The sequence below is a fragment of the Ambystoma mexicanum genome, chromosome 1q (assembly GCF_040938575.1).
Source record: "Ambystoma mexicanum isolate Mex_15411 chromosome 1q, UKY_AmexF1_1, whole genome shotgun sequence".
Taxonomy (NCBI): Eukaryota; Metazoa; Chordata; class Amphibia; order Caudata; family Ambystomatidae; genus Ambystoma; species Ambystoma mexicanum.
This window is the reverse complement of record NC_090922.1, coordinates 92,298,320-92,318,919: the sequence shown is the minus strand read 5'-3', so window position 1 is coordinate 92,318,919 and position 20,600 is coordinate 92,298,320. Positions and strand designations below refer to the sequence as shown.

The 20,600-nt window shown below is 49.6% G+C and overlaps 1 protein-coding gene across 7 annotated transcripts in view; it reads right to left on the bottom strand.

The window, feature by feature from the left end:
* ANKRD11 (ankyrin repeat domain containing 11) overlaps positions 1 to 20,600 on the bottom strand; it is a 1,995,649-nt gene that overhangs the window by 1,633,365 nt on the left and 341,684 nt on the right. For 5 of the 7 annotated variants that reach the window (XM_069635589.1, XM_069635598.1, XM_069635590.1 and 2 more), the window contains exon 3: positions 13,623 to 13,683. The exons of the other annotated variants lie outside the window; for them this stretch is intronic. The gene's annotated coding sequence lies outside the window, so the exon portion shown is untranslated. The remainder of the gene's footprint in view (positions 1 to 13,622; positions 13,684 to 20,600) is intronic. 7 annotated transcript variants of the gene reach the window in all.

Below are 20,600 nucleotides of genomic sequence, written 5' to 3'. Positions count from 1 at the left end.
TCGAGTCAAAACGCTGCCGGACGTGGAGTGACGACAAGGAGCTGAAGGGGGCAACACAGAGGATCTTGTGGAACTCCTGGGGAGGATGGGTGGAGGATGGGTGGAGGAGGGGTGGGGGCGGGGAATAGCCCCCGAGACAATTGAACTGGACTGAATCCATAGAGTGGGCCGCCTGAATAAGGGCCCAACGGTAGAAGCGGTCCTGAGAGCGGCCAGACAACAGGAGCCTGTGCAATACAAGGAACACGTTACTTACCTGTAACTGTTGTTCTCCAGCATGGATTCACATGCTCATGAATATTCCCCGTCAGGCTGGGAATCCTCGGTAAAGAAAAATCAGTATCAGTTTCATCGGTCTTTCGTAATAGTAACCAATCACTGATCTCTGCGTCATACTGACCACAGCCAATGACTGCCATCTCCCTAAGCCCCGCCTCTGGCAGCCATCTTCAGATTTGGTAGCACGTGAAGTGGCAGTATGACCAAGTGAAGCGCCGCAGAGGGGAAGGCGGGAGGGTTTGCATTTGAATCCATGCCAGACCCATGCTGGAGAACAGCAGTTACAGGTAAGTAACTTGTTCCTTCTCCAGCATGGGGTCTGGCATGGATTCACATGCTCATGAACAAACAATACATAGCAGTACACACATGCACAACCACGGGAGGTGGCAAAGGCTCAACATTAAGCATTACATCAAACTCAACATTAAGCATCTCTTACCTTCTCACCAGGCTCACCTTAGGCGAACAGGTTGCGTAGCACTGCTTGGCCAACCCTGGACTCCTCCCTGGAATCCCGATTGACGCAGTAGAATTTCGTGAAGGTGTGCGTCGACCTCCACGTAGCAGCCCTGCAGATGTCGAGCAGGGGCACACCAGATAGGAACGCCGTGGTAGCTGCGATCGCTCTCATGGAATGAGCTCTCGGACGGCCGGGCAGCGGTCAGTTTGCCAACCGATGACAGTACATGATACAGCCAGACAGCCATCTGGAAATGGAAGCCCTGGAGAGAGCCTTCCCCTGATTGACAGGTCCAAAGTTCACAAAAAGTTGTGACGTCTTCCGAAAACTCTTCGCGTGGTCCACGTAGAACTTCAGCACTGTAGCCACATCCAGCGAGTGCAAAGTCCTTTCAGCCGGCGATTAAGGCGACGGGAAGAAAACAGGCTACACTAAGGGTTCGTTGAGGTGGAAGTCCGACGGCACCTTGGGCATGAAGGAGGGGTGCGTCCTGAGCACTACCCTTGTGTCGTGAAAAGTCAAGTACGGGGGCTTGCAGGAAAGGGCCTGGATCTCTCCCACTCGTCGTGCGGAGGTGATGGCCACAAAAAACGCTGTTTGCCACGACAAGAACGTCAACGGAGCTGAGTGCAGAGGCTTGAACGGAGGTCCCATGAGCTTGGTCAGCACCACGTTGAGCTCCCACGCCAGGGCCGGAGCCTTCACCGGCGGGAACGATCTGAACAGTCCCTTCATGAGTTCTTTCACCAGACGATTAGACCACAAAGACGTCCGTCCCGTGGTTCTGGTGTATCGGGAGATCGCAGCAAGATGAAACTTGATGGAAGCGTGCGCCAGTCCAGCCTTGGCCAGCGTCAGTAAGTACAGCAGTACTTGAGGAGCCGTAATCCGTAGAGGGTTAATCTTCTGTGCATGGCACCAGACAGAGAACCTCTTCCATTTGTGTCCATAGCATTTAAGAGTTGAGGACGCCCTGGCCTTTGCAAGAACCTCTCTGCAGTCGGCCGGTATGTCGTAGCCTCCAAACTAACGCTGCAGGAGCCAGGCCTGCAAGTTCAGCGACTTCGGGTCGTAATGGAGGATGGCGCCTCCTTCCCTGGAGAGAAGATCCGCGTCCACTGGCAGCTTGATTGACGGGGACGCTGACAAGTCCAGAAGGTCCGGGAACCATATCTGCCTCGGCCAAGCAGGTGCGACGAGGATCATCCTGCACTGTGACCTCTTGAGCTGGTTGATGAGCCAGATCAGCAACGGCAATGGAGGGAACGCGTATAGAAACAGGCCCTCCCAGGGGAATGAGAAAGTATCGCCCATGCTCCTCGGCTGGGGAAACCTGCTGGCGAACCTCCGGCACTTGGAGTTCGTCGCCGTCGCGAACAGATCGATCTGGGGTGTGCTCCACCGTCGGAAGAGGCGGTCCACTAGATCCTGTCATAGTTCCCACTCGTGGCACGAGCGCAGCTCTCTGCTGAGCGAGTCGGCGATGGTGTTTTTTATTCCTGCCAGATGAAACGGCACCAGAAACATCCCTTGGGCGACGGCCCAATGCCACAGATACTGCGTCTCCTTGGACAGGGCTAGGGATCTGGTACCGCCCTGCTTCCTGATGTAGAACATGGTGGTGTTGTCGGTGAAGATCCTCACCACCTTGCCCTTGAGGGACGGAAGAAAGGACCTGAGGGCCCAAAACACTGCACGGAGCTCCAGGACGTTGATATGGAGGGACTTCTCCGTCGGGAGCCAAAGGCCTCTCGCGTGCAGATTTTCGGTGTGCGCTCCCCACCCTTCCAGGGAGGCATCCGTGGTCACTAATCTGGTGGTCCGGGGTCTGGAAGTTCATGCCCGCCGTTAGATGCGCGCAGGTGCCCCACCACCGGATCGCTCGTCGGAAGCTCTCGTCGAGTGTGATCCTGTCCTCAAAGCTGCCCGTCTGAATCCAGCGAGCGTCCAGGAACTCCTGTAACGGGCGCATCCGAAGCCTGCACAGGCGGATGAGATAAATGCAAGAAGACATCATTCCGAGGAGGGATTTGATGGACCTCACCCTGGCAGCGTCCACAACCAGCATCCGCTGCACCTTGCCCAAGATGGCCCTCGTCCTTTCCTCCGACGGAGAGGCCAGAAGCGCCACTGTGTCTAGTTTCGCTCCCAGAAACGGCACATCTTGCGCGGGCACCAGGGGGGACTTGGCGTAGTTTATGGAGAATCCCAGGTCCGTGAGTAGTTGGACAGTCCTCGCTGTGTGCTCCGCGGCGAGTTCCCTTGTCTTTGCTCGGATGAGCCAGTCGTCCAGGTAGGGGTAGATGTGGATCCCCCTCCAGGCGCAGCCGCCACCGATGCGAGGCACTTGGTGAATACCCTGGGTGCCGACCTCAATCCGAAGGGAAGGGCTCTGAACTCGTAGTGTCGCCCTTGGACCACGAATCTGAGAAACTTTCGGTGTCCCTTTAGGATGGGGATATGGAAGTAAGAATCCTCCAAATCCAACGACGACAGGAAATCGCCCTCCTCCAGCTGACCCAGGACGTGCTGGAGGGTGACCATCCGGAACTTCTGTGCCTTGATGAATTTGTTCAGTCGTCGTAGGTCCAGGATGGGACGCCATCCTCCCGTCTTCTTCACGAGGAAGTATCTTGAGTAAACTCCGGAGGCCCGAAGCCTCTTTGGGACGAGCTCGATGGCGCCTTTCATGAGCATCGCCTTTACCTCCAAGAGAAGTTGAGGGACGTGATGTTCCTTCCTGGCCACAGGGGGGGACGCGCGGGCACTTTAGAAACTCGAGCATGTGACCCTGGGCCAGGGCGTCCAGCACCCATCTGTCAGTGGAGATGGACTCCCACAAGCTGACGAAGCTCGCCAGCCGGCCTCCCACCGGGGTGCTTCGGAGGGGGCCCGACCCCACGGCCGGTTCAGTCCTGCTTCGACGAGACTTTGCTGCCTTGTCCTCCCTGGCGACGACGGCGGGGTCCGCCCGACTTGCCTCGTCCCCTGTAGGCTTCCTGTGACGACGAACGGGCCGCTTGACGATAGGTGGAAAATCCGCCGCCGGAACCTTTGGAGGCACCCTGCTTGCCTCCGCCGCTCCGAAAGGGCGGCCGTCGTTGCTGGAGAACACCAAGAGCCAGGGCCGTCTCTGTGTCCGTCTTGATCGCTTGTCGTCCACTGTTTTCCCAAACAGGTTGCTCCCGTCGAACGGCATGTCCAAGACCCTGGTCTGCACGTCCTGCCGGAAGTAGGTTGCCTTGAGCCATCCACGCCGTCTAAGGCACACGCCGTTGCCCAACTGGCGAAATCCAATGTCAGCGATGTCCGTCGCTATCGTAATGGCGTGGTCCGACGCCACTTCTCCTTCCTGCAAGATCTCTAGGGCCTCCGCCCTCTTGTCGTCTGGTAGGAAGTCCAGCAGGGAGGCAATTTTGTACCACAACTCCCTGTCGTAGCGGGCTACGATAGCCAAGGCGTTGGCAGCCTTAATCGTCGTCGCTGCCGATGAGATGACTCTGCGTCCCATCGTGTCCAATCTCGTCGGGCGGGGAAGCCGGGGAGGTGGTGACGACGGGAGATCCTCGTCATAAACCTAGTCGTCTGTACCCGTCGCGGCCATGTCCGTCCTCGTATCATCCCCACGGGTCGTGGACGGGGGGGGGGGCTGAGCAGGGCGCAATGGTTGAAAAGGAGGTGGAGGATGAATCCTTCTCTTAGGAAGAGGGCTCCCAGAAGGGCCTGGCTCCGGGTCCCCCGTCGGGAGCGGTTCCTCCGTTGGTGGTAACGGCAATCTCGTCCTTATCTCCGAGCATAAGGACTGTATAGCCAACAAAATGGCCGCCGAGTTGTCTTGCGGCACTGGTTGAGGGGATTCCGACGGACGGTTAGGAGCCCCGTCGGCACCCTCGACGTTATCGTCATCTCCGACGTCGGGGTCCCTCCCCACGGGCTGGTCTTCTTCCACGTCAACGCCGTGGCTTAAGACTTCGATCAGCTCCTCTTCAGAGGTTGAGGCCGAATCCACGACGACCTCCTGCGCCTCCTTTTTCTTCTCAGTCGGAGGTTTCACGGGGGTCCTGTCGATGGGCATGAAAGAGGACTCCCTCCGCGGTGGCAGGGAGACTCCAGGCCCCGAGGTCGCCACCACTGGTGTAGCCTCCACAGGCTGAGCCAGGACCGCTGCGACTGTCTCGGTAGAGGCCTTGGCCGGGTGGATCAAGGCTTTCACCACCTTAGGTGCGCTCACCGCCTTCTCCTTGGGGGGAGGGTCACCGCCTCGCTCCCCCTCCAATGGGGCCTTCGAGCTCGACCGGGATCTCTCCAGGAGCTTCGCCGGGTGCTCGGCCTTCCTCTTACCCGAGCCAGAGCGTTGGCTCGTGGTTGATGGCGCCGGGGAGGATGCGCCCGTAGAGCCCGACCGTTCGGCGCTCCCAGTGCCAGCGGACTCGCGGTGCTTGGCCTTCTGTCGGGCCCCCGTCGCCGGGGCGCCCTCAAAGGTCTTAGAAGACCGCTTGGACTTCTTTTTCTCACCTGACGGGCTCTTCCCTTCCAGCCAGTTGGCGAGACGCAGATGGCGGTCCTTCATGGTTCGCTCCGACGTATTGCCGCAAAACGCACAGTCCTTCTCCACTTGCGTCTTGTCCTCATGCAGGCAGTAGAGGCAAAGGGAGTGTTCATCCTCAAAGACATTCTGAAGCTGGCATCCAGGGCAGACCCTGAACAGCTCCTGGGCCATGTCCGAGATGGGCCTGAGAAACTTCTGGAGTCCTCCAAAAACGTGGCTCGACGAAATCTTCACCCTTGAGGGGCGTAGAAGAATCCGACACGGGTCCCCGTTGATCGGATAAAGAAACGGTGGAGCTTGAGGCTCTTTTGACCGAAAAAAAGAAAATTTTCGGTATGAAAAAAGTGTGAAAAAAGCACTAAAGCTCGAGAGCAATAGCAGGAGGATCCCAACACTTGAACGTGCGGTAAAAATCTGAAGATGGCTGCCAGAGGCGGGGCTTAGGGAGATGGCAGTCATTGGCTGTGGCCAGTATGACGCAGAGATCAGTGATTGGTTACTACTACGAAAGACAGATCAGAAACGAAACTGATACTGATACTGATTTTTCTTTACCGAGGATTCCCAGCCTGATGACGGGGAATATTCATGAGCATGTGAATCCATGCCAGACCCCATGCTGGAGAAGGGTCAACAGATCATTGCTCCAGGACCTGGCTAACAGTACGCTACTCAAAAGGCGCAATATGAGTCTGATAGTGAAGGAACTGACCAAGTGAAGTATTAAATATAAAAAGACCTTCACCTTCGGGTTGTTAGGGAGCGAGCTCAAAAATGGGCAACCACCCCAAAGGAAGGGTGGACATAATGCACCTGGATCGGGGCAGAGAGCGAGGGGGCGAAGGTCCCATCACATCAGAGGCCAGAGTCAGGCCCAGACCCTGGAAGTGGGCGACAGCAATATAGGCATAGGAGGTCGGCAAATTTAAGGAGCCCACCCTCGAAAGGCAGGGTGGCAGAGGCGAAAGCAGAGCGCGGTGAATGTTGTCACAGGTGAAGCATTCCCCATATAGAGTAAATAAAGGGGGTGGTGGACAAACATAAGGTTCAGGGGCTAATGGGCGGGGGAGCAGAAAACAAGTTGGAATCAGCAAGGGTGGGAACACCCAAGGGAGAAGGGAGTGGGTGGATGGGGAGGAGGGGGCGGGGGAGATAGGTGTATCCCAAAGTTCGGGCACAGGATGGGGAGGGTCGGGCTTAAGCAGGCAGGGGGGGGGAGAGCAGGCGGGGGACAGGGGGAGTGGGCAAGGGCATGAACCAGAGCAGGCTGGAAAGGGAGACGGGGAACAATGGGATTACGGAAAAAGGGAAGCAGTCTTGTGATGACCAGGGGAAAGGAACAGGGACCCAAACAGAAGCGGCAGCAGCATAGAGAGCCACGTTCAAATGGAGGACACAACGTGAGGGGGCTTAACACACCCCTCAAACGGAAAAAGCTAGAAAGATTTACCAAAGCAGAGGGCCCAGATGTGCTCGCATTGCAGGAAACCCACCTCCTCAAACAAGACCAGGGGTGCCTCCGGCTCAGGGGCTTCTCCTAGATATTCTTAGCATTGGACACTGGCCTTCAAGGAACAGCTTGGATTTTAGAGTGCTGGATACCCTCCGGGACAAAGGAGGGAGATATATGGCGGTTAGGGGAGAACACATGGGAGTACTTTACACCATTGTATCAGTATATGCACCGAATGCGGGTCAAGGGCAATTCTTAAGGGACCTCCTGGGGACGGTGGAAGGCTTGGCGAAGGGGCACATCAAATTAATGGGAGACCTAAACCTGACCTGGAGGGCTCTGGCGGCGGGGAGCAGTGGCCTCCCCCCAGCTGAGGGATCGATTTGAGGGAGCCGGGATGAGGGAAGTATGGAGGACACTGCAGGGGAAGGAGCGTTACCCGTTCTTATCGGCGGTCCATGGAACCCAGTTGAGGATAGACGGGGTATCGGCTGGCTTGCGGGAAGGGGTGGAGCAGGTGGAGGCAAGCCCCCTGGGGCTAGCTGACCACAAAGTAGTACAAATGAAAATGGGCCTACGGGGACAGAGGCAGGGAGGGGGGTCTGGAAATGGAAGTTCCTAGAGGAGCCGTTAAGGGACCAGTTGATTGGGGAGGAAATAGGGGCTAAGATCAAAGCTTATGTCGAGCTGAACAAGAGCTCTGACACATGCGGGAGCACACGGTGGGACGCATTTAAAGCCACGATGAGAGGGGTGGGGGGAATGCAGAGCGCATAGCGCTAGAAGGGATAGGCAAATGAGGGCTCTGGAAACCAGACTAGATGGAAGTCAAGGAAGCGCGCCAAAGGGCGAGGGCTGACCCCACAAGGAAAGAGCCGATTGAGTGTAGATGTGCAGTGGGGCAGTTGGTGCTACGAAACAAAAAAAAAAAAACAGAAGGCGCTATCCTTTTCGTGAGGCAGAAATTCGACACCAAGGCTAACAAGGCAGACACTCCTGGCACACCTGTTGAGGGGAGCAAGAGGACAGACTACAATCACAGCTATAAAAAACAAAGGGGGTAACCAACTCACTCGTCTGGAAGTTATCCAAGGCTGCCTGGCCAGATTTTATAAGACTCTATAAACATCCCAAAACCCACTGAAGCAGTCACAGATCGACCGCCTAGGTTCAATTCGACTTCCCCAAGCTACCCCTAGATGTGCAGGACCTACTAGGGCAGGAATAATGGAGGTGAGGGGCACCATTGCGCATCTGCCACGGAATAAATCCCCTGGCCCAAAAGGGCTTCTCTGCAACGTTTTATAAAGCGGACTCCCACATACTGTCCCCACAGTTGAGTTCAATACATTCAACGAAAAGGGCCACATCAAACCATCAATTGATGAGGCCAAGATTGCGCTGACCCCCAAAGCAGGAAAAGGCCCCGAGGACTGCACCGCCTACAGACCTATTGCCCTCAAATACCAACCCAAAAATGTACACCAAGATATTGGCGAAGCGGCTAGAAAAGCACTTCCCGTCGGTCCACCAGGACCAGGCGGGGTTTGTTCTGGGAAGGCAGACCATATTAAAAGGGTGACATACCTGGTGAAAAATTGCAGAAAACTGCAAATCCAGCGGTCCTACTGGCCATCGACACGGAGAAAGCATTTGACCGGGTGGAGTGTTTCTGTTTAGGGTCATGGAGACTACGGGACTGTGGGATGAGGGGTGGAGGAGCCTTCCTCAAAATGGTCCAAGCCAACTACAAAAAACCCACAACGCGCTGGATGGTGAACGGCTCTATGTCACACGCAATAAGCTTGGGACGAGTGACGAAGCAGGGATTCCCGCTCTCTCCTTTATTATACGCCATCTACCTGGAGCCCTTGCTCCAGATTCGGGAGGTTGAGGAGGATCTGCATCCCTGTTGGGGGCAGGCAGCACAAGGTAGCGGGATTCGCAGTGGACATGCTCCTGGCACCAACAAACCTGAGGTAATAGAGGTGTGCATGGCGATGCTGAATAGGTTTGGGGAGGTGTCGGGATTACGAATTAACCTGAAGAAATCTGAATTACTAAACTTAATGCGCAAAGTCGCTGCAAGTCTAAAGGCGAGGTCCCCATTCAAGTGGAGACTGGGTGGGGCGGGGCGGGGGCGCAGTGAACTAGGGGTCAATATAACTTCATCTTTGGCAGGCTCGTACGTAACCAACTACCTCCCCATTCTAAAAGCAATAAAAATGATTTCCAGAAGTGGGGGGGACCGCAGAATCTCATGGCTGGGGAGGGTGGCAGAAGTTAAAATGATCACTCGACCCAGATTAGTCTATCTGTTCCAAGCAATCCCGTTGGCAGTGTTCCCAAGTTTCTTCAGGGAACTAGCAGTAATGACGAGAACATGAGAACATTTATGTGGTTGGGGGGCCACGCCTGGCCCGCTACCCGTTTTCGGCACCAAAAAGCGAGGGGGGCTTAGCCCTTTCCAATTTACACTCGTGTTACAAGGTGGCACAGCTAAGGGTGATTCGAGAATGGTTCGCTGGGACAGAAGGGAAACAGTGGGTGCAGATAGATAGGGCTGTGGCCCAACATGACCTGGTGGAGGTTCTCTAGGCTCCCGCGCCACCACAGACAGAAATCTATACCCAAGCAATATACCAAAGGGGCTCACAGACATCTGGGACAGGGTGGTAAAGAAGTTGGGGATTACTACATTCCCATCCCTGTTCACCCCGATATTGAACAATGAGGATTTCACTCTGGGGGTAGAAAGCGGGGCGTTAGAGCCATGCAACAGAGCGGGCTGCAGAAAAATTGAGACATGTTTCAGGGTCAAGGAGTAAGGTCCTTCCAGGAATGTAAGGAAGACTTTAGAATAGGTGAAGGGGAATGCCACATACACTTCCAGATCAGGCACTGGGTGATGAGCACGGAAGTTAGGGCAGCATCGACCCGCCCGGTCACCCAATTTTAATAGTTCTTGCTGACAAAGGATGGGTCAAAAGGGCTAATCTTAGAACTAAGTTAACAGAGAAAGCCACTACTATACAGAGCTGGGCGTACATAGCCCAATGGGACCTGATGCTGGGAGAGATATGGGGAAGGAGGACTGGGAGAGGTTATGGAGAAGAATACCCAAGATGGCAAGGGCAGTACAACTCCAAGAAGCATAGGATAAGTACCTATACGAGTGGCATTGCAAACCTACACATGATCTACCCAGAGGTGTCCAAGGAGTGATGGAGAGGGTGCGGCGAAGAGTGGACAGCAGTACACATCTGGTGGGAGTGCCCTAGGATTAAGCCATTCTGGGGAGAAGTCCAGCAGGCACAGGAGCAGGCGTTCGGGGAGGGAGCAGGCAGCGACCAAGCTGATCCTGATGGGACTGCGAGACAAAAGGGACAGGAGGAGGAAAAGGGGAGGGAAAGGCAAAGGTAATTTTTACACTAGCAGCAATAGTCCTCGCAGCACAAAAATGTAAAGGACAGTGATCCCAACAGAGCACGAATGGCTATGGAAAGTATGGAACTTGGTGGCACTGGAATGGGCCACATATGCCATCAACAATGACCTGGGGAAATTTGCAACAGAATGGGGAGACACACTGGCCTTCTTAAAAAGGTGACTTCAGGGCCCAGTGGTGCCCGCAAAGACAAGCTTCTGGACCTGACCTAAAGTTCCGCCAGAGGACCGAGCATGCAGAACAAGGAAGCGCCGGAGCTCTGGGAAAAGGAAAGGCGAGGGAGGGGAGGGTCACCTCTTGTAAATCAATAAAAAGAAGCTGGGGAAAAAAGGGTAAGCTGGTGGCAGCACTGACTATTCCCCAACTTTTTGGGAATTTGTGTTTCAGCCTTACGCCGTTTGGCTACTGGTCAAATGGCCGTGCTACGAGATTCTTCGCTTGTCCTTTTGCCATCTTGCTCTTTAGCCTTGTTTCTGGCCTCAGGTGCCAGGAAAACCCTTTTAAGGACTTCCAGTGCCCGGGAAAGCAGAAGCTTTTGGTGAGCTACTGGAGAGCTGTGTCTGTCTGCTGGGTCTGTCTGATCCCAATCCACAAACTGGTTTCAGTGTCTGAGTGGTATGCATGAATGTTCCCCCCAATGGTCCCGATTGGGCCACTGCTGGGGTGTGTGTGGGCTAGTCCTGCTTGCAGAAGTTTCAGCTCTTACCGGGCTTTTAGGATAAGAGGACCCCTGCACCCATTCTTCAGAGATTCTGGAGAAACCTGAATGAACAAAGTGTCCTGTCCAGTTGTGACACCCGCGAAGAAACCGGAGACCTGACTCAAGGGGGCCTGGCAACCAACTTCTGCTGCTGTCCTGGAGGGGCCCCGTCTTGCTCGTGATCTTTAGCACTCCTGCAAAGGAGCTGCGACCTTTTGAGTGGAGGGACAATCCATTTGTGACGTCTGCTCGGTGCACGGTCAAAGGAAGCCTTCGGAAGTGCTGTGGAACCGTCCAGTGGCTGACCAACTTAATTTCTTGGCTACCGTGCTGCCAACGTCACCATAACGAGTTTCAGCCAGATACTTGGGGGATCCTTCGCTAGCCCAACAAGACCATCATCGGCAAAATGTCAGCATCCTAATATCAATGGGACCAGAAATAGGAGGGGAAAGTCCGACCTTGGCAGCTGAGTCCTTTCGCGTCGCCCTGCTGTGGTGGCCACCATCCGAAACAGCTTATCTGACCAGAGTCCAGGCCTGAGGGGTGCTGCATCGAGTTGTGCTGCATTGAGTTGCTGCTTTCTTCAATCGGAGTATGGGGGGAATAGGGGGGGGGTAAGTTAGAGTTTCTAACATAGCGCTATACTACCATTATAAGTCATTGGGCTTATAATATAGCTTAATTATAACACTTTTGGCTTTGCCATGCTTGCTTGCACATGACTTCTGACTGTTGGGGCTACTTTTGGGCATTAGTCTAACTTGAACCTGAAGAACCCTTCACTGGACCCCAGAGACCATACCTGCATTTTTCCTGCTACATAACTTCTGTGGAACTTTTACCTTAACAATTTGGCATAAGGCGCCAAACAAATTAGGGCTGGACCGTTTTTTTTATACATAATCCCTGTGGACCTTTTTGTGCATACTACTATTCTAACCTTTCATTTGCACGAGTTTCATGTGTCAAAGTGAACGTACATATGCATTTAGTTTGATCGTGTTGTGTGACAAGTCTACCTAGTCATTTTTCTATAGTGTGTTTTGGCCATAAATAAATATTTTTGTTCATCGTATCTAAGTGTAGTCTGTGATTCCCACTGTGTGACCTTATTGTGGACCCTTTACAAGCTCACCACCTCTGAAGAGCTTAGCCTAGACGCCTGTTATTGCTACCTAAACGGGTTTGGCTACAGCTTTCCAGAGTTGTTCCCGTCACAGTATAGGTTGGCCTTCTATACATCGGTGCACCAGGCCAGAGTATAGAAAATCAGTCCTACCGGTGAGAAAACTGAACTGAAGCCAACGGGCGCTGCGCATGGCATATGTACACGACGATGACACCAGCAGAGATGGCAGCCCTTGAACATCGAATCGACTTTCGACGCACAGCGCCCTCTGCCGAGAGAAAATGTTTTCTGAAGCAGCTCGAAACTAAGATATCATAAAATGAGGAATATGTGGGAGCACAAAATCCACTGAATGTGTGGTTTGGTAATTAAGGCCAGGTATAGGGCACCTGCAAAGGTAACATTCACCAGACTGCTGCAAGGCATTACCACATCACCTATTACACTTTCACCTCCACTAACAGCTGCCTATGTTTAGCATGGCAAAGGCTGTGTAGCCACCCTAGTACTGCATTAAAAAATCTTGCCCTTAGCTGTTCCAATCCGTTGGGCAGTGGCTCCCCACAAGAGCAATGACTGCACTGAAAAGTCAAAATATGTTCATTCTGATGCAAGACCTTAAACAAAAACCTCGATTTCCTCTCAAGTAGGCTAAGCAAATATTGAAAATGGAAACCTGGGACAGGCCAGCAACATACAGGTAACTTTTCACCCATGTTTGTTCTCAGTAGAGGGGCTCCCACACTCCTTTATAACTTAAGACAGTTGCTGCCATCAATACACTTTAAATATTGGGTAAAACTGTGGTGGCTGGGGAAAGAAGAATTCAAGCTTACGCAATGGGCAAACTGACTTACCTGTGACTTAAGGACAAACAAACCTGTTTTTGCACTTTAGAGGATTGTTTGAGAAATTGCTTAGCCAAGCAGAATCTATGCCAAAATCTGTTTTAGGTTTTAAAACAATTTTACAATGATATGATAGGTTATTTATAACGCGCTTAATACCCAGACCCGGGGATCGAACCTGTGTTGCTCCGTGTCGTCTTGCTTCCAAGGCGAGCACACTGCCACTGAGCTACTCTATATCACCTTAAGTAAATTTGCAAAAACGCACACATTGCAACCCATTTCTTCTGCGTGAGATCATGTAGATTCCCGTCAGCAGTGCAGTCACAGAAGATCCCGACTCCAAAACAGAGGTGATTTTCAAATGCAATATAATTCACTGCAGTGGACACGAGTAAAACTGGGACTTCTGTCACCCTACCATCAAGAGAATGAGCTATTACAACACTGATTGCTTTATTTCAATCAGAACAAACCATAAAAAGGAAAATATACAGATATAACAAGAATACAAAACCATCAAAATATGCATTTTAAAACAAGTCAAAAAGAAGAAGACTTTAAAACAATTCCTTACAGATATAAAAACAGTATACAATGAATCAGAATAAATCACTGAAGACCATTTACAGCATTTCATTTACAATACTTCACCCGACCCCCCAACTCCCACCCCTGACAATACCAGGCCCTGAACAGATACCTAGCAACAACAAATACTCTTGCTGTACAGTAAGGAGTTTTACAAACCTCCAGGGCCCCAATGACTGTATCGACATGGTTTGCTTTTAAGACCAGGACAAGCCATCTTCTAAAATACATGAGGACGTGACCGGAAAAAAAAAGAAAGACATTATATTTGGGGTTTCAGCTTTGCACATCAAGTATAACATGGACTGGCTAGTTCAACCCAATTCCTAGTACAGAAATTTAAAGGAAGAATGCCAAGGCGTAGCTTCTTATAAAAGGCTTCTTGCTTTCAGCTATATACTGGTTAAAGCCTAAAACCAGCTTTATTCTTAAATACTCTTGAAAATAGCTAACTCTCATTGCTGTAAAGAGTTTAAGACTCAAACTCCCCAAAAATGTTTCCTCAAATCGGCAGGGACCACTGATGCCAGGTTATGCCAGTAAGAGCCCAAACAAACATTAAATAAGACATTCTTTAGATCATTATTTGTCCATAGCTAGACGCAAAGTCAAAGTGGTTAAGGGGTTTCAGCTAGGCATCTTAATCAAAACCAGTCTATCCTAATTCCCCAACTGCCATACCTAGGGTACATATAGATTCCCAAAACAGTCTGAGAGCCCCACTGCAGAGAACAAAGACTGGCAAATAACCTGGGGGCGGGGGGTGACTACAACCAGTTTTAACCCACTACCTTTTTTTTTAAATTAGTTTTTAGTTTGTAACCAAACTTTTACAACATACATGTATCCAATCTTCCGCAATTACTTGTATTTACACAATACATAGTTGAATCATAACAATACTCCTTTACAAATAAAAACATGTTGCTTACATAAAATGTGCCGCTAAAATGCAATAAGTTAAAATAACGAAACAAACATTTTTTGTGCTTAAATATCTATATGTATCAAAATCCTACGCACATCAGAGTCCTAGGAGCGGAACATCAAGTAGAACCTTGATAAAAAACAAGAAACTCATTATGGCTGAACAAGAAAAAATCCAACAAATACAAGATAAAAGATACACCCTTTGTACATTGTTTGGCAAAAAAAGGAGACATAACATTTGACATTACAATTGAATTCCTGGATACGTGCTTAAATATTTAGACTGCTTTCAACTTCAGTGCTACACCGATTTGCATAGCTAAAGTGACATACAATATTTGCAAGTTCGAAAAAAGGGGTCCACAATCATTTTTAAACAAATCAATCAACAGATTGTCCTAGAAATGATTGTAGCTCAGTCACGAATTCTTCACGGATACTTGTGAGCACACTCGTTAATGAAAGAATCAGGCTAATACTGGTACCCCACATAGAAGTCATCCAAAGCCATTCTCTAGAAATTTGGGTGTTACTGATTTTGTTAAGTCTGAATGTGAGGATTCTCTGCTCTTCAAAAAAGTCGTAGAAAATAACCAGATGTTTAATAGTTTCTTTTTAGGTTTGATTTTTACAAAATCTACAAGTACCACTAGATGCCTCTGATGCAGAGATACCAGTACTTCATTCTCTTATATGTCGGGGTCTGATTTAGTTTGAAGCTAAGGTAAAGATCATGCAGTTTACAGCAGGGACAATGCAACAGGTATAACTGATGAAGTAAGCATTTTGAAATAAAGTTTGAGCTTTCCTTATAAGATGGAAGAGTGGAATAATGATTAACCGCATGACCCAGAGCGTTGGCTCGTGGTTGATGGTGCCGGGGAGGGTGCGCCCTGCCTGGCGCCCGTAGAGCCCGACCGTTCGGCGCTCCCGGTGCCAGCGGACTCGCGGTGCTTGGCCTTATGTTGGGCCCCCGTCGCCGGGGCGCCCTCAAAGGTCTTAGAAGACCGCTCGGATTTCTTTTTCTTCTCGCCAGACGGGCTCTTACCCTCCAGCCAGTTGGCGAGACGTTGATGGCGGTCCTTCATGGTCCGTTCCGACATGTTGCCGCAAAACGCACAGTCCTTTTCCACGTGCGTCTTGTCCTCATGAAGGCAGTAAAGGCAGAAAGAGTGTTCGTCCTCCTTGAAGACGTTCTGCAGCTGGCATCCAGGGCAGGCCCTGAACAGCTTTCCGGGCGTCGAGCTTCCCTTCTCCTGGGCCATCTCCGAGACCGGGCCTGAGAAGCTTCTGGAGTCCTCCGAAGTGTAGCTCGACGAATCTTCACCCTTGAGGGGCACAGATGAATCCGACACGGGTCCCCGTTGATCGGATGTAGGATCGGTGGAGCTTGAGGCTCTTTTGACCGAAAGAATTGAAGTTTTTTGTGAAAAGCGCGAAAAAATAGCACTAACGCTCGAGAGCAATAGCACGAGGATCCCAACACATGAACGTGCGGTAAAAATCTGAAGATGGCTGCCAGAGGCGGTGCTTAGGTAGAGGGCAGTCATTGGCTGTGGTCAGTATGACGCAGAGACCAGTGATTGGTTATTACTACGAAAGACAGATCAGAAACGAAACTGATACTGGTTTTTTCTTTACCGAGGATTCCCAGCCTGACGACGGGGAATATTCATGAGCATGTGAATCCATGCCAGACCCCATGCTGGAGAAATGTAGTTCGTCAGTTTTAAGCCCCATTTCCGATAGCAGAAGTACCATTCTATGATATTTGGCAATAGGTGGGTTGCGGTCCTGCATCATAATCCGCAAGTTCACATACGAGTTCGAGGAAGGATACATCATTTTGGCAAAGTTAAGGAGTAGACGCCAATGATGTCTTGCAGACAAAGCAGAGCGGCCTAGTTCATGTCTGAGAACATTTGGTAGTGAATTTGCTACCCAGTTTATGTTTCCATAATACTCCTTGGATTTGGTCAAGAATATTGTCAATATGTGGCAAACATGTCCAGGCCATAGAGTATAAAGACCTCTACTTTACGAATATAGTATTCAATAAGTGGAAACATCGAATATTTGCAATATCTGTGGTAGACAATCCGTATTTGTGCAATTAGCAGAATTGTTTTCTTGTTTATTGCAAGTTACCACATCTTTGCCGAATTAGAGTCCAAGTCATGCCCCGGATATTTAATAGAGTTCGCATGAGGTACCTGGATTCCATCAATAGTCCAAGTAAAAGCAGGTGTGGTCAATTTGAGATTCTTAAAGAGGATTACTCTAGACTTTGTCACATTGAAATGCAAATTGTGATCCTGTGAAAATCAATCTAGTTTGGCTTGAAGCCCAAAAGGGGTGCGGTCGAAGATAAGAATATCAGCAAAGGACAGCCAATAAAGCTGCAGGTGACCATGCCTGGCTGCGAAACTAATGTCCTGGGCCCAAATATTGTCAATATTGCACACAGGTTAAACAGGGTTGCTGCTAGGTTGCAGCCCTGTTTAACATCTACACACGTAGATATAGGATGAGTTGTTGCACCCAGCTGGTTGACCCTTACTAGATACAAGGTATTTTAATGAAGTTTGGCTGTAAGCGTGATCAATTGTGACGGAATACCCAGTTAAGGCATTTTCTATCGCAGTAAGTTGCGGATCACTCAGTCAAAAGCTGCAGAAAGATCTATAGATGCCATATATAATGGCCCTGCATTACAAACTTTTGTCTTCACAAGGAGATGAGCCATGATGGTGGCATTCAAAGTGGTGGCCATCTGTGGGCGATAACCAATCTGGAACTGAGAATATATGGTTATGATTTATTTGGAGTTGGAGCTCTGAGAATCAAGATGGATAAAACTTAAGCAAAAGTGCGCAATCGGACAAATGTTTTCAGGCTCAGCAGGATTACCTTTCTCAAAGCTAGGCATGGTAATGCACTGAAGCGATGATCGTAGATAAGTAGATGTCAAATTGAATTTTCAAAATTTGAGCCCAAAACCGTGGATCCCGTTTCAATGCACAAGGGGGTATGCAGTAAGGACCCAGCACTTCTGAATGATTTAAACTAGATATTGCCCATTCTACATCTGCAATGGACCACGTTGAGGACGTGGCATTCAGTCTGAGAGCTAGATAGACTTATGTGGAGATAATTGCATGGTAGTCGAAATGGAGTAAAAATCTTCCTCCAAGTCGCTTCAGGTATAGATTTAGACTGAACATTCCTCTGCTTTGTAAGATCTGCTCTTAACATGGACCATACAGAACTTCTGTCGTTATACCAGATAGTAAATCATACTTTGCTTAGCAAGATTATGGAGGTGGTGTTTGATGTTTAGGCAAGTATTTCTATAAGAATTGCAGATTGCCTTTTTCTTCTGAAGAAAGGCCACCAAGGATTAGTTGCAAGATTTTAAATGTCTCGGAGCTTGTTTTTTTTTAGCGTTTTGCCCAGGTGATCTCTATACTGTAAGGTTGAGCATGCATGGCCTTAGAAGATGCTTGAGTTTGAGGCAATATGGCCACCCTGGACATAATTATATAGTTATGCCATTCTACACGCTGCTGTATAGGTAAAGAAGAAAGGCCAGCAATATCATCAGCTATCAACTGTTTATCAATCATCTTAATTAATTTATCACATAAGTAGGAATTCCAGCGTATGAAAAGACCAGGGCGATATTTTTCAAACAAAATTAAGTTGGAATTCGTAGGTAGGGGTGTAATCGCCGGTTGAATTGCCGCAGCAATAACTAGATGATCCCACAATCGGGATTCATGATCGATACTGGTTTACATGAGCCTAGTAAGTTGGAAGATACTGCAAAAAAAAATCTATGCAAGAGGTTTTTGTTCCGCTCTTCCAAGTGACTGCAGGATCCCGGGAGTCAAAAGCAAGAAAGAATATATCCCATTGGGCTAGATATTCCGTCCAATGGCAGCCCCGAGCACTAGAAGTAGAAGGGTAGTCACTAGGTTGCATAAAAGCCGAGATGGAAGCAGAGTATAAGCATGATGCATTAAAGTCACCACCTATAAGTTCTACAAACTGGGTCCAGAGAGAATGCCTCTTCAAATATCTTTGCGAGATGATCGAACATTTTGTCTAGCCGAGTACCGACCGGATTCCAGTAAAGTGAAATTATAAGAGAAGATCTGAGGTGTATCAGAAAAGGATGCTGCAATGGCTAAGATATCAGATGTCCTCGCCACAATTTTAGTTGTGGCAAAAAGACTAGTGTTGATCAAAATTGCCAAACCCCCGTAGGGCCTTCCAGAACTGCCCTTGTGTGCCCTAACAGAATAATCCAAGAAGCCATTAGTTTGGAGATGCTGTACACTCATGGTTTCCTAGCAAAGACTTATACAATACTGTTTGTATGTCAGAGGGGAATCAAGCCAGGCAAACAAATTAGAAAAACCACGAGTTCCAAAAGGCAATTTTTAGAAGGGCTTGGCTACGATGTTACTGGCGGCGCCTTGGCCGCATTCAATTGGCCAGAGGAGCCAGCCACAACCAATATTTAATAATATTTGTGAGAGCTGCGAGTTGAATAAATCACAGCAAGATCCGTTAAAGTAACAGAATCAGTTCTAGTAGCTGTTGGACTGGATTCAGATAACATTGTCATACGTTTCATTGAAAGTTGTTGCTTCAGCTTTGGAACCAAATGGATGCAGCGTTCGACTAATCTGATCAGATCTATGTGCCCATATTAACTTTGCAATAATGGTGGAGTGAAATTCACAAATCAAACTATAATTGTTCGTCGGACTAAGTGTAATCCATTCAATATCTGCTGAAGACTTAGAGCCGGTATTTTATGAAAGGCCTGCAAAATATAGTGATTAAGTCGCTTAGTACCATTAATTCGGGAATTACTCAGCCAGACAATAATATTAGATGCATCATCTGTGAAGGTGACAGGAACAGGGGAATTAGATTGAAGAATTTCCTGTCTTTGCTGGCAAGTTTTATTGGTGTATGGTGGAATTAACTTTTCGTTGTAAAGATTTGGTGCTTTTGGCATTTGTCAAAGCCTCAGTCTTTTTGCACAGCTCGTGAAGGCATAGGCAGTGTGTCGGAGGGGGTGCCACAGAGAGACCATCAGACTGTTGCACCATTACATTAGCGGACAGACCTGCAGCATAATAAAGTTAATCACTGTAGTGACTACCTTACTCCTAGTCCATAGTCCCCTTTCCTCCATACTTATGGGACATTACTCCGTCCTGTGGAACGGGACCGGAGCACTTTATAAAAAGCATCACATTTTTCAAAAATGTGTCCTTCCTCTTTTTACGTGGGGTACCGCACACGGCCGTAACCCCGCCCTCCTTAGCTCCGCCCAGCGCATTGCCCATCAGTCCTTTTCCATCGCCAGGACTATGACCTTTAAGCAAGAACAGGAAACATTTTAGAGGGGACAGCGGGCATATGGAGGAAAGGGGACTATGGACTAAGGTAGCCACTACAGTGAGTAACTTTATTATACTCCTACGTCCCGTCCCCTTTCCTCAATACTTATGGGAGATTCCCCAAGCACTCCTCACAGGAATTACAGGTGGATGGAAACTCTGTACTGAAACAGGTTCCTAAGTACAGCTTGACCAAACTGAGCATCAGTCCTGGAGCTCAGGTCCAGACAGTAATGCATACAAAAATCCAATGGGGAGGCCCACGTAGCTGCTTTTGCGATGGCCTCCCAGGAAACATTTTTGGAAGGCAAGGGCAGCCGCCTTGCCCCGCACAAGATGAGCATGAATTCCCTTTGGGACCCGAAGACCCTGAATGGTATACGCCTCAGAAATACAGGCAGCGTTCCATCAGGAGATGGCCGCTTTCGAGCCGGCTTTCCTTGTGGATTTCCGAAGGTCACAAAAAGCTGTGAAGAGTTCCTAAGCTCAGATGTTCTGTCCAGATAGAACTTAAGGGCTCTTCTAAAGTCCAGGCAGTGCAGAACCCTTTCAGCCTCTAAGACTGGGAAGAAGACAGGCAATGAAATTGACTGATTCAAATGAAAATCAGAGACCACCTTTGGAAGAAAGGCAGGATTCGCCCGCAGGACAACCTTATCCTTATGAAAAGTAAGGAATGGATGCTCAACCGACAAGGCCTGAAGCTCACTTACACGCCTTGCCGACGTCGCAGCAATCAAAAAGGACAATTTCCACGAAGGGTACTTAAAATCGTCAGTAGCCATGG